Consider the following 13333-nt stretch of genomic DNA (forward strand, 5'->3'; position numbering starts at 1 on the left):
AAAATGAAGCACCAGCATGAAGGTGGTATTCTAAAATAATGGGATGATATCTGTGATGACTAATTTTATGAGTCAACTGACTCAAGTATAAAATGCTCAGATAGGTGGTAAAACATTACTTCTAGATATCTGAATAGAACAAAAAGGTAGACAAAGGGTGAATTTGCTCTCTCCTTGAGACACCCATCTTTTCCTGCCTTTGGACATCGGTACTCTTGTTTCTTGAGAACTCAGATCAAGGGCTTACATCATCAGCACCAAATTCTCAGCTCATCAAACTCATCAGACACTGATTATACCACCAGTTTGCCTGGTTCTCCAGCTTGCAGATGGCTGATCATGGGACTTCGTGGCTCCCATGATCACATGAAACAATTCTAAAATAAATTTCATATGTATCTTTATATATGTATATAGACATCCCATTGGTTTGGTTTCTGTGGATAACATTGACTAACACAATATCCTTAGGATGTAATATATTTATTAGTCCAGAATTCCTAATGTGTCGCTAAAAGGAAGGAATATAGAATGGGAATATAGGGGTGGAAGTAGGAGTGGCCCCACCTACTTTTTTCCCAATGTCCAACTGGGGGATTTTTTGGCTTTCTGCTCCACATTCTTGGATCTTTGGGTAAGAGATGATGATTCCCAAAGGAGGCAGGCTCTTTCCAGAAAAAAACAGCAAATTTCTAACTTTCTAACTAAAATACAAGGATCGCTGCTATCAGGGCACTTTGAACTTTTTGTGTCCAGTGACAAAAAAAGCAAAAAATAAAAAATAAAAAAAAAAAATAAGAGTCACTGTCCTGGCAGGGACAGTGGACTCTGATTAGCAGGAGGAAGTGAGAGTGTTTTTACCCAATGGAGGCAGGGGTAACACAGTTGGAGCCCATGTGATAGACACCTGAGGGTGTCCCATTGTAACTATGAACGGACATGTTCAACAATGCTGAAATAAGGAAAGTTTGATTATTAAGGCTTCTGGCACTTCAGGATAAAGTTCTGGTTACACCATCAGGAAGCCAGGGAGACCTTCCAGGTGAGAGCTGAACAGGAGGGGAGTTTAGAAGAAGCAGTAGGTGCCAGGGGTTTGGATTTCAACACATATTTTATTGTGATAAAAAATACATAACTTAAAATCTGCCCTCTTAACAAATTCTTAGTAGACAGTATTGTTAACCACAAGCACAATGTTATACATAGATCTCCAGAATGCTTTATTTTGCATGGTTGAAGTTCTATATCCACTGAGGAGTAACTCCTCATTTTACCCTGCCCCCAACCCCTGGCAACCACCACCACCATTTTACTCTATGCGTCTAAGTTTGACTACTGTAGATACTTAATATATAACTGGAATCATGTAGTACTTGTCCTTCTGTGACTTGCTTATTTCAATTGGCATAATTGTACTCAAGGTTGATCCATGTTATAGCATGTGACAGGATTTCTTTATATTTCACGGCTAAATAATATTCCATTATATGTATAAACCACATTTTTTTAACCCATTAATATGTTGACAGACATTTAAGTGCTACCATTGCTTCACGATTATGAATGTTGCTGCAATGAAAATGGAGTGCAAATATCTATTTGAGATCCTGATTTCAATTATTTTGAATAAATACCTAGGAAGGGGATGTCGCTCAGCCATATAGTTGTTCAATTTTCAGTTTGAGGAGGTTCAACACTGTTTTCCATAGCAGCTGCACATTTTTACATACCCACTAGCAGTGTAAAGGGGTTCCAATTCCTCCATATCCTCATCACAACTAGTCATTTTCTGAGTCTTTTTTTTTTTTTTGTATGCCCATCCAAACACGTGTGAAGTAACATTTTGGTTTTGATTTACATTTCCCTGATGATTAGTGATGTTGAACATCACTATTTTGCTATGGAGTTATATAGGAGACTCTTGTAAGTCTTAGACATTGTAAGTTTTAGACATTCTTTAAAAAAATTTTTTTTAATGTTTTATTTATTCTTGAGAGAGAGAGAGAGAGAGAGAGACTGAGTGGGTTAGGGGCAGAGAGAGAAGGAGACACAGAACCTGAAGCGGCTCCAGGCTCTGAGCTGTCAGCACAGAGCCCAATGTGGGGCTCAAACTCATGAACGGTGAGATGACCTGAGCTGAAGTTGGACGCTTTACCGACTGAGCCACCCAGGCACTCTTGGACATCAATTCTTTATCAGATACACAGTATGAAAATATTTTCTCTCATTTTGTAGGTCACCTTTTCTTTTTTTTTTCCATGCAGAAGCTTGCTAGTTTAATATAATCTCACTTGTTTATTTTTGCTTTTGTTGCCTGTGTTTTTGGTGTCATGGCTATGATTGCTGTTATGAAGTTTTTCCTGAAGTTAAGAAGCTACAATTTCAGGTCTTGCAATTAACCATTTAATCCACTTTGCATTGATTTTTTGTGTGATGTCAGATAAGGGTTCACTTTCATTGCTTTGCTTGTGGATATCCACTTTCCAAATATTATTTGTTGAAGACACTATGCTTACAGCAATGGGTATTCTTGGCTCCTTTTCCAAAGATTAGTTGACTGTATATGTGTGAGATGACTTCTAGGCTCTCTATTGTGCACTATTTGTTCATGTGTTTCTCTTTTTTTTTTAAACATTTATTTATTTTTGAGAGACAGAGAGAGACAGAGCGTGAGCAGGGGAGGGGCAGAGAGAGAGGGAGACAGAATTCGAAGTAGGCTCCAGGCTCTGAGCTGTCAGCACAGAGTCCAATGCAGGGCTCAAATCCATGAACTACGAGATCATGACCTGAGCCAAGTCAGACATTTAACTGACTGAGCCACCCAGGTGCCCTTATATGTCTGTCTTTAAGCCAATACCATACTGTTCAATTACTGTAGCTTTTTAATCTTTTCAAATCAGGAAATATGAGGCCTCCTGCTTAGTTCCTATTTCTCAAGATTGTTTTGGCTCCAAAAGGTCAATTTTTGTTCCATATGAATTTAAGGATTGTGTTTTCTATTTTTATAAAATAACACCATTAAAATTTTGATAGGAATTGTGTTGAGTCCATAGATCACTTTGGGTAGTTAGTATGAATATTTTAACAATATTAAATCCTGTAATCCAATAGCATAAAGTGCCTTTCCATTAATTTTTGCCTCAACTTCTTTCTGCAATGTTTTCTACTTTAAGTGTACAAGTCTGTCTCCTTATTGGTTAAGCTTACTCCTAAGCATCTTTTTGATGCTATTGTAAATGAGAGTTGTTTTTTTTTTTTTTATGAATTTCTTCTTTTGGTTGTTGATTGTATGTAAAAACACAACTGATTTTTGTATGTAGATTTTGTACCTTAAATCTTTGCTGAATTTGCTTATTAGTTCTATCCTCTCTTATTTTTTGGAAGAGTTAGAGAAATATAGGTATTAATAGTTCTTTGAATGATTAGTAGAATTCAACAGAAAGCCATCTTGTCCTGGGCCTTTGTTTGTTGGGAAGTTTTTAACTACTGATTCAATCTCCTTAGCAGCAACTGGTGCATTTTCTATTTCTTCATGATTTAGTCTTGGACGGTTGTAGCTTCAAGGAATTTATCCATTTCTTCTAGGTTGTTCAATTTGTTGGCATATAATTGTTCACAGTCAACTCATATGATCCTTTGTATGCCTGTGGTACCAGTTTTAACTTCTCTTTCATTTCTAATTTTATTTATTTGAGTCATCTCTGTTTTTCTTGGTAAGTCTTGCTAAGGGTTTGTCCAATTTTTAAACTCTTTTCAAGGAACCAGCTCGTGATCTTTGATCTTTATCTTGATCTTGATTCATTGATCTTTTCTATATCATTTATTTCTACTCTGATTTTTATTATTTCTTTCCTTCTACTAACTTTGGGCTTAATTTGCCCTTCTTTAGTTTATTTATTTGCTAAAGTAGGTTGTTTATTTGATATAAATATCTTTTTAAATTTTTTAAAAAGTTTATTTATTTTGAGAGAATCAGAGGCAGCACGAGTGGGGAGGGGGCAGGAGGAAAGGGAGACAGAGAATCCAAGTAGACTCTGCACTGTTAGCATGGAGCCTGATGTGGGGTTTGAACTCACAAAACAGTGATATCATGACCTGAGCCAAAACCAAGAGTTGGACGCTTAACTTACTGAGCCACTCAGGGACCCTCTTATATATTTTTAAGTTTATTTTTACAGAGAGAGAGAGAGAGAGAGAGAGAGAGCACGTGAGTGGAAGGGGTAGAGAGAGCGAGCAAGAGAGAATCCCAAACAGGCTCCACACTGTCAGCACAGAGCCGGAAGCAAGGCTCGAACTCACGAATGGTGAGATCATGACCTGAGCTGAAATCAAGAGTTAGACACTTAAACAATTGAGCAAACTGACTGAACCATTGTGCAATTATTTGATATTTTTCTTATTTCTTGAGATAGGCATTTATTGCTATGAACTTCCCTCGTACACTTGATTTTGCTGCATCCCATAGGTTTGGTATGTTGTTATTTCCCTTTTCATTTGTCTTGCAGTATTTTTTTATTACACTTTTGATTTCTTTGCTTAACATTTGAGGTTCTTTCATAATCTACATAAGTGTCATATGTCAGATATTCAGTCTGAAACTTTCTCCCAGTCTGAATTTTAATATTTTTAATCCTCACAGCAGGGTTCCTCACAAAACATATGCTTCAAAATTTAATAAAATCAAATCTATATTTCTTTTTATGTGCTGTGGTTTTGGTGTTAAGGTCAACAACTTTTTGACTAGCCCTAAAATCACAGATATTTTCTCCTAAGTTTTTCTTCCAAAGTTTTATTGTTTTACATTTTATACTTGCTCTTGGATCAAATTTTATCTAATTTTGCATAAGGTATGAGATATCAGTCCAGGTTCATTCTTTTGTTTATGGATGCTTAATTGTAGTTGCATCATTGCACCAAGAAGCATAAAATACCTAGGGATAAATCTAACCAAAGAGGTAAAAGATCTGTATGCTGAAAACTATAGAAAGCTTATGAAGGAAATTGAAGAAGATATAAAGAAATGGAAAAACATTCCATGCTCATGGATTGGAAGAATAAATATTGTCAAAATGTCAATACTATCTACACATTAAATGCAATCCCAATCAAAACTGCACCAGCATTCTTCTCGAAACTAGAACAAGCAATCCTAAAATTCATATGGAACCACAAAAGGCCCCGAATAGCCAAAGTAATTTTGAAGAAGAAGACCAAAGCAGGAGGCATCACAACCCCAGACTTTAGCTTCTACTACAAAGCTGTAATCATCAAGACAGCATGGTATTGGCACAAGAACAGACACTCAGATCAGTGGAACAGAATAGAAACCCCAGAATTAGACCCACAAATGTATGGCCAACCAATCTTTGACAAAGCAGGAAAGAACATCCAATGGAAAAAAGACAGTCTCTTTAACAAATGGTGCTGGGAGAACCAGACAGCAACATGCAGAAGATTGAAACTAGACCACTTTCTCACACCATTCACAAAAATAAACTCAAAATGGATAAAGGACCTGAATGTGAGACAGGAAACCATCAAAACCCTAGAGGAGAAAGCAGGAAAAGACCTCTCTGACCTCAGCCATAGCAATTTCTTACTTGACACTTCCCCAAAGGCAAGGGAATTAAAAGCAAAAATGAACTACTGGGACCTCATGAAGATAAAAAGCTTCTGCACAGCAAAGGAAACAACCAACAAAACTAAAAGGCAACCAACGGAATGGGAAAAGATATTTGCAAATGACATATCGGACAAAGGGCTAGTATCCAAAATCTATAAAGAGCTCACCAAACTCCACACCCGAAAAACAAATAACCCAGTGAAGAAATGGGCAGAAAACATGAATAGACACTTCTCTACAGAACACATCCGGATGGCCAACAGGCACATGAAAAGATGCTCAACGTCGCTCCTCATCAGGGAAATACAAATCAAAACCACACTCAGATATCACCTCACGCCAGTCAGAGTGGCCAAAATGAACAAATCAGGAGACTATAGATACTGGTGAGGATGTGGAGAAATGGGAACCCTCTTGCACTGTTGGTGGGAATGCAAACTGGTGCAGCCACTCTGGAAAACAGTGTGGAGGTTCCTCAAAAAATTAAAAATAGACCTACCCTATGACCCAGCAATAGCACTGCTAGGAATTTACCCAAGGGATACAGGAGTACTGATGCATAGGGGCACTTGTTCCCCAATGTTTATAGCAGCACTCTCAACAATAGCCAAATTATGGAAAGAGCCTAAATGTCCATCAACAGATGAATGGATAAAGAAATTGTGGTTTATATACACAATGGAGTACTACGTGGCAATGAGAAAGAATGAAATATGGCCCTTTGTAGCAACGTGGATGGAACTGGAGAGTGTTGTGCTGGGTGAAGTGGGCCATGCAGAGAGAGACAGATACCGTGTGTTTTTGCTCTTGTGTGGATCCTGAGAGACTTGGAGGGGACCCATGGGGGAGGGGAAGGAAAAAAAAAGAGGTTGGAATGGGAGGGAGCCAGAGCATAGGAGACTCTTAAAAACTGAGAACAAACTGAGGGTGGATGGGGGGTGGGAGGGAGAGGAGGGTGGGTGATGGGTATTGAGGAGGCCACCTTTTGGGATGAGCACTGGGTGTTGTATGGAAACCAATTTGACAATAATTTTCATATATTGAAAAAAAAGGTGTCTCTTGTGGTTTGGCTCCCTCCCTCCTTAGCTTTTTTTTCCTTCCCCTCCCCCATGGTTTTCTGTTGGGTTTCTCAGGATCCACATGGGAGTGGAGACGTGTGGTGTCTGTCTTTCTCTGTATGACTTGTTTCACTTAGCATAACATTCCTAAATGTCCATCAACTGATGAATGGATAAAGAAATTGTGGTTTATATACACAATGGAATATTACGTGGCAATGAGAAAGAATGAAATATGGCCTTTTGTAGCAACGTGGATGGAACTGGAGAGTGTTATGCTAAGTCAATTTATTTGTTCTTAACACTCACGTTTAGATTACCTGCAAAAACTTCATTAGACATGAACCAAAGTTGACCATTAGTTTTTGCTGACAAATTTTGCAACAGAGATAACTTGAATTTATTTGCCTTTAAGTAAACCCAGGCAGAATAAAAGTTTACATTTAATGCTAAAAAAAAATTGTAGTTGCATCATTTATTTAAAAGGCTAAAATTTTCCCATTCAATTACTTTAGAAATTTTGTTAAAAACCAATCTGGCATGTTCATGTAGATTTATTTCTAGGTTCTCTACTCCATTCAACTGTTCTCTATCTTCAGCCAGTACTATACTGTCTTGTAACTATAGTTATTAGTAAGACAACATCAAGTACAGTGTTCATTTTACTCATCTTTTTCAAAATTGGTTTAAACATTCTAGATCTTTTGCATTTTCATATACATTTTGTAATTACCTTGTCTATATCTACAAAAACAATTGCTGCAATTTTAATATGAGTATTCCATTGTACACACACACGCACACACACACACACACACAGAATTGCCAACAAGTTGGGAAATCTGGAAGAAATGGACAAATTCTTAGAAACTCACACACTACTATAACTGAAACAGAAAGAAATAGAAAATTTGAACAGGCCCTTATCCAGCAAAGAAATTGAATCAGTTATCAAAAATCACACAACATATAAGATTCCAGGGCCAGATGGTTTTCAGGGGAATTCTACCAGACATTTAAAGAAGAGTTAATACCTATTCTTCTCAAACTATTCCAAAAAATAGAAATGGAAGGAAAGCTCCCAAACTCATTCCATGAAGGTAGCATTACCTTGATTCCAAAACCAGACAAAAGCCCACTTAAAAGGAGAATGGTAGGGAATATCCTTTATGAACCAGAATGCAAAAATTCTCAAGATATTAGCAAATCCAATTCAACAGTACATTAAAGAATTACTCAGCATGACCAAATGGGATTTATTCCTAGGATGCAGGTCTGGTTCAATATTCACAAGTCAATCAACATGATACACCACATTAAAAGAAGAAAGAATAAGAACCATATGATCTGCTCAATAGATACAGAAAAAACATATGACAAAATAGACATGTTTCTTGATAAAAAAAACCCTCAAGAAAGTAGGGGTAGAAGGAATACAACTCAACATCATAAAGGCCATATATGAAAGACCCACAGCTAATATCATCTTCAATGGGGAAAAACTGAGAGCTTTCCCCCTAAGGTCAGGAACTCACCAAGGATGTCCACTCTCACCACTGTTGTTCAACATAGTACTGGAAGTCTTGGCCTCAGCCATCAGAAAATAAAAAGAAAGGAAAGGCATACAAATTGGCAAGGAAGAAGTCAAACTTTCACTCTGCAGATGACATGATCCTCTACATGGCAAATTCAAAAGATTCCACCAAAAACTGATAGAACTGATACAAGAATTCAGCAAAGTCATAGAATATAAAATCAATGTACAGAAATTGTTTTTAATTTCTATACACCAATAATGAATCAGAAAAAGAGAAATCAAGGAATTGATCCCATTTACAATTGCACCAAAATCATAAGATACCTAGGAATAAACCTAACCAAAGAGTTAAAAGATTCCTATGCTGAGAACTACAGAAATCTTATGAAATAAATTGAAGATGACAAAACGAAATGGAAAAAAAGTCCATGTTCACGGATTGGGAGAACAAATATTGTTAAAATATCAAAACTACTTAAAGCAATCTGCATATTCAATGGAATCCCTACCAAAATAACACCAACATTTTGCACTGAGCTAGAACAAACAATCCTAAAATTTGTATGGAACCAGAAAAAAAGCCAAATTGCCAAAGTAATGTTGAAAAAGAAAATGAAAGCTGAAGGCATCACAATTCCAGACTTCAAGCTCTATTTCACAGCTGTAGTCATCAAGACAGTATGTACTGGCACAAAAACAGACACACTGATCAATGGAACAGAATAGAGAACCCAGAAATGGGCCCACAAATGTAAAGCCAACTAATCTGCCACAAAGAATGAAAGAGTATCCAGTGGGGGTGGGGGGAAACAGTCTCTTCAGCAAATGGTGCTGGGAAAACTGGACAATGACATGAAGAAGAATACACCTGCACCACTTTCTTACACAATACACAAAAATAAATTCAACATGGATGAAAGACCTAAATGTGAGACAGGGAAACCATCATAATCCTGGAGTATAAAACAGGCAACAACCTATTTGACGTCGGCCATAGCAGCTTCTTATTGGTCATGTCTCTAGAGGCAAGGGAAATAAAAACAAAAATGAATTATTGGGACCTCATTAAGGTAAAAAGCTTCTGCATAGTAAAAGAAACAATTAACAAAACTAAAAGGCAACCAACAGAATGGAAGAAGATATTTGCAAATGACATATCAAATAAAGGGTTCGTATCCAAAATCTATGAAGAATTTGTCAAACTCAACACCCAAGACACAAATAATCCAGTGAAGAAACGAGCAGAAGATATTAATGGACACCTTTCCAAAGAAGACATCCAGATGGCTCTAACAGACACATGAAAAGATGCTCAACATCACTCATCATCAGAGAAATACAAATCAAAACCTCAATGAGATTCCACCTCACACCTGTCAGAATAGCAAAAATTAACAACTCAGGAAACAACAGATATTGGCAAGAATGTGGAGAAAGAGGAACCCTTTTTCACTGTTGGTGGGAATGCAAACTTGTGCAGCCACCCTGGAAAACAGTATGAAGTTTCTTCAAAAAATTGAAAATAAAACTACCCTAGCCCCAGCAATTGCACTACTAGGTATTTATTCAAAAGATACAAAAATGCTGATTCAAAGGGACACATGCACCCCAATGTTTATAGCAGGGCTATTGAAAATAGCCAAAGTATGGAAAGGGCCCAAATGTCCATTGATGGATGAATGAATATATATATATATATATATATATATATATATATATATATATATTCATACACACACACACAGACACACACACAATGGAATGCTAGTGGGTGATCAAAAGGAAGGAAATCTTGCCATTTGCAACAATGTGGACAGAACTAGAGTGTATTATGCTAAGCAAAATAAGTCAGTCAGACAAAGACGCATATCATATGATTTCACTCATCTGAAATTTAAGAATTTAAGAAACACAACAGCTGAACATAGGGGAAGGGAAGGAACAATAAGATAGAAACAGAAAGGGAAGCAAACCATGAGACTCTTAAATACAGAGAACAAACTGAGTGTTGCTGGAGGAAGGCGGGTGGGGGGAATGGGCCAAATGGGTGATGGACATTAAGGAGGGCACCTGTTGGGTTGATCACTGGCTGTGTTACGTAAGTGATGAATCACTGGGTTCTACTCCTGAAGCCAATAGTATATTGTATGTTAACTAACTTGAATTTAAATAAATAAATTAAAAAGTAACAATAAGTTACATTTGATCCAAATGTCAAAGTTTTATTTTGGATGAAAATACAGACACACACACACACACACACACACACACACACACACACACAGATCTTCTACTTACTATCAGAAATTAAGCACACAATTCCATTTATAATGGTATCAAAAGAATAAAATACCTAGGAATACATTTGACCAAGGCGGTAAAAGACCTATACTGTGAAAATTATAAGGCATTAATGAAAGTGAAGAAACACACAACATGGAAAGATACACAAAATATATTCTTTTTTTCCCTTTTTTACTCTCATTTTCTTCCCCAGTAATTTAATGATTTCTTGTAGGGGTATGCTTCTACTAGTTTCTCTACACCAACCCTTCAAGAAATATAAAGGGTGACACTTTGAGTAGAAAGGAGAGACTAAAAGTGACAAAGACAAGAAAATATACAGAAACATGGCAAAACAAGTAATGAAATGGCAATAAATACATATCTACAACTGGTTACTTTGAATGTAAATAGACTAAACTCTCCAATCAGAAGATATAAGATGTCAGAATGGATAAAAAAAAATAAGACCCATCTATATGCTGCCTACAAGAGATTCATTTTATATCTAAGGACACCTGAAGATGGAAAGTGAGGGGATGGAGAAACATTTAGAACACAAATGGATGTCAAAAGAAAGCCAGAGTAGCAATACCTACATCAGAAAAACTAGATTTGAAAAAAAAGACTGTAACGAGAGACAAGAGGGGCACTATACAATCATAAAGGGGAAAATCCCATAAGAATATCTAAAAGTTATAAATATTTATGCTTCCAATTATAAATATAAATACTGCCAACATGGTAGTATTCAAATATGTTAAAGAATAACAACATAAAGGAACTCATTGAAAATAATACAATAATAGGTGACTGTAACACCTCACTTACATCAATGGACAGATTATCTAAACAGAAAATAGACAAATAAATAATGGCTTTAAATGACACACTGGAACATATGGACTAAACAGATATATTCAGGACATTCCTTCCTAAAATAGAAAAATATATATTATTTTCAAGGGCACATGGAACATTCTCCAGAATGCATCACATATTATTAGGTCACAATAAAGGTCCCAACAAATACAGAAAGATTGAAATCATACCATGCACCTTTTCTAACTACAACACTGTGAAACTAGAGGTCAACCACAAGAAATATCTGAAAAGACCACAAATACATGGAGGTTAAACAACATGCCATAAATAATGAATTGGTAAACTGAAAAATCAAAGAAGAAATTTTAAAAAATACATGGAACAAATGAAATATTCAAAAATAAATCCAAAATGTATTAAATACCTAAGTGTGAGACAGGAAATCATTAAAATCCTAGAGGAGAACACAGGCAGCAACCACTTTGAGATCAGCACATTGGTCATCACAATGTCTTCTAGATATGTCTCCTGATGCAAGGGAAACAAAAGTAAAAATAAACTATTGTGACTACATGTCATAGACTCTGGGTCTAAAGTTCTCTCTTATCTACCAAGACAGTGGGATGCAAGATGAAAAGCAGGAGATGGCTAATGTCCAGGAAAAGACAAGAGCCCTGAATAAGGGTCCTTGCCCCGTTTTATTAGGATCAGAAGGCTTACACACATGGCAATGGACACACAAAGAGACAATGAATCTGTGAACATTAAATTGTGGATGTGAGGGAAATGGGGTCTTGAAGACATTTGGGGTTAGGGGTTTGGGTTAATACAAAGCAAAATCCTGACAGTGGGCAGTCAGGCAAAAGGTTGTTTACAGCAGACATGAGGCAGCACCTCTGTTTATCTTAGCTAGCCTAGAGGATGAGATAGGTAGGGGAAATAACCTCAGAGTGAACAAGGCACATTTCTTTTCTTAATCTCCACTCTGGGCTGCTCCACCTGCAGCGCAGTGGTCTGTAGGCCAATTCACCTGTTTACCTAACTTGGTCTTTTCATCCTGTGAAAGCAGCTTTTTGCTATAATACTAAATTGGGGGTGCTTCCATCTTGAATACCTAATCTTGTTTATTTCATATACCTATGTATTGCGCACCTTTGTGCCCTTATTTCTGGGGCTTTGCCCCTCCCTCTTTATTCTGAGTGCTCTGCACCTCCTCTCTATTCTGGGGTGCCTTTGCACCTCCCTATTCTTGTTTGCCTTGTCTTGTTTACCCAAACTTGGATGTGAGCATCCTATGGCTTTATATTTCTTTATGCCTGGTTAACCCATTGGTGTAAGCCTGGGGGATTCCTAAGCTTATCCCCCACAACTACATCAAAATAAAAACCTTCTCCACATTGAAGGAAACAATCAACAAAACCAAAAGGCAACCTATGGAATGGGAGAATATATTTGCAAATGACATATCTGATACAGGATTTCTATCAAAAATCTATAAAGATGTTATCAAACTTGACACCCAAAAAACAAATAGTCCATGAATGGATGTTTTTTCAAAGAAGACATACAGGTGGCCGAGGGACACATGAAAAGATGTTCAACATCAGTGATCATCAGGAAAATGCAAATCAAAACTATAATGAGAAATCACATCACACCTGTCAGAATGGCAAAAGTCAACAACACAATAAACAATATGATATGGAGAAAGGTGAACTCTCTTGCACTGTTTGTAGGAATGGAAATTGGTGCAGCCACTCTGGAAAATAGTGTGGAGGTTCCTCAAAAAGTTAAAAATAGAAATATGCTATGATCCAGCAATTACACTACTAGGTATTTACCCAAAGGAGACAAAAATACTAATTCAAAGTCACACATGCACTACAATGTTATAACAGCATTATCTACAATAGCCAAACTATGGAAAGAGCCCAAGTGTCCATCAACTGATTAGTGGATAAATAAGAAGTGTTACACACACACACACACACACACACACACACACAC

This window comes from Lynx rufus, unplaced genomic scaffold (genome assembly GCF_022079265.1).
Source record: "Lynx rufus isolate CCGP_SWC_20201006 ecotype Redwood Valley unplaced genomic scaffold, mLynRuf1.p SCAF_3, whole genome shotgun sequence".
Lineage (NCBI taxonomy): Eukaryota > Metazoa > Chordata > Mammalia > Carnivora > Felidae > Lynx > Lynx rufus.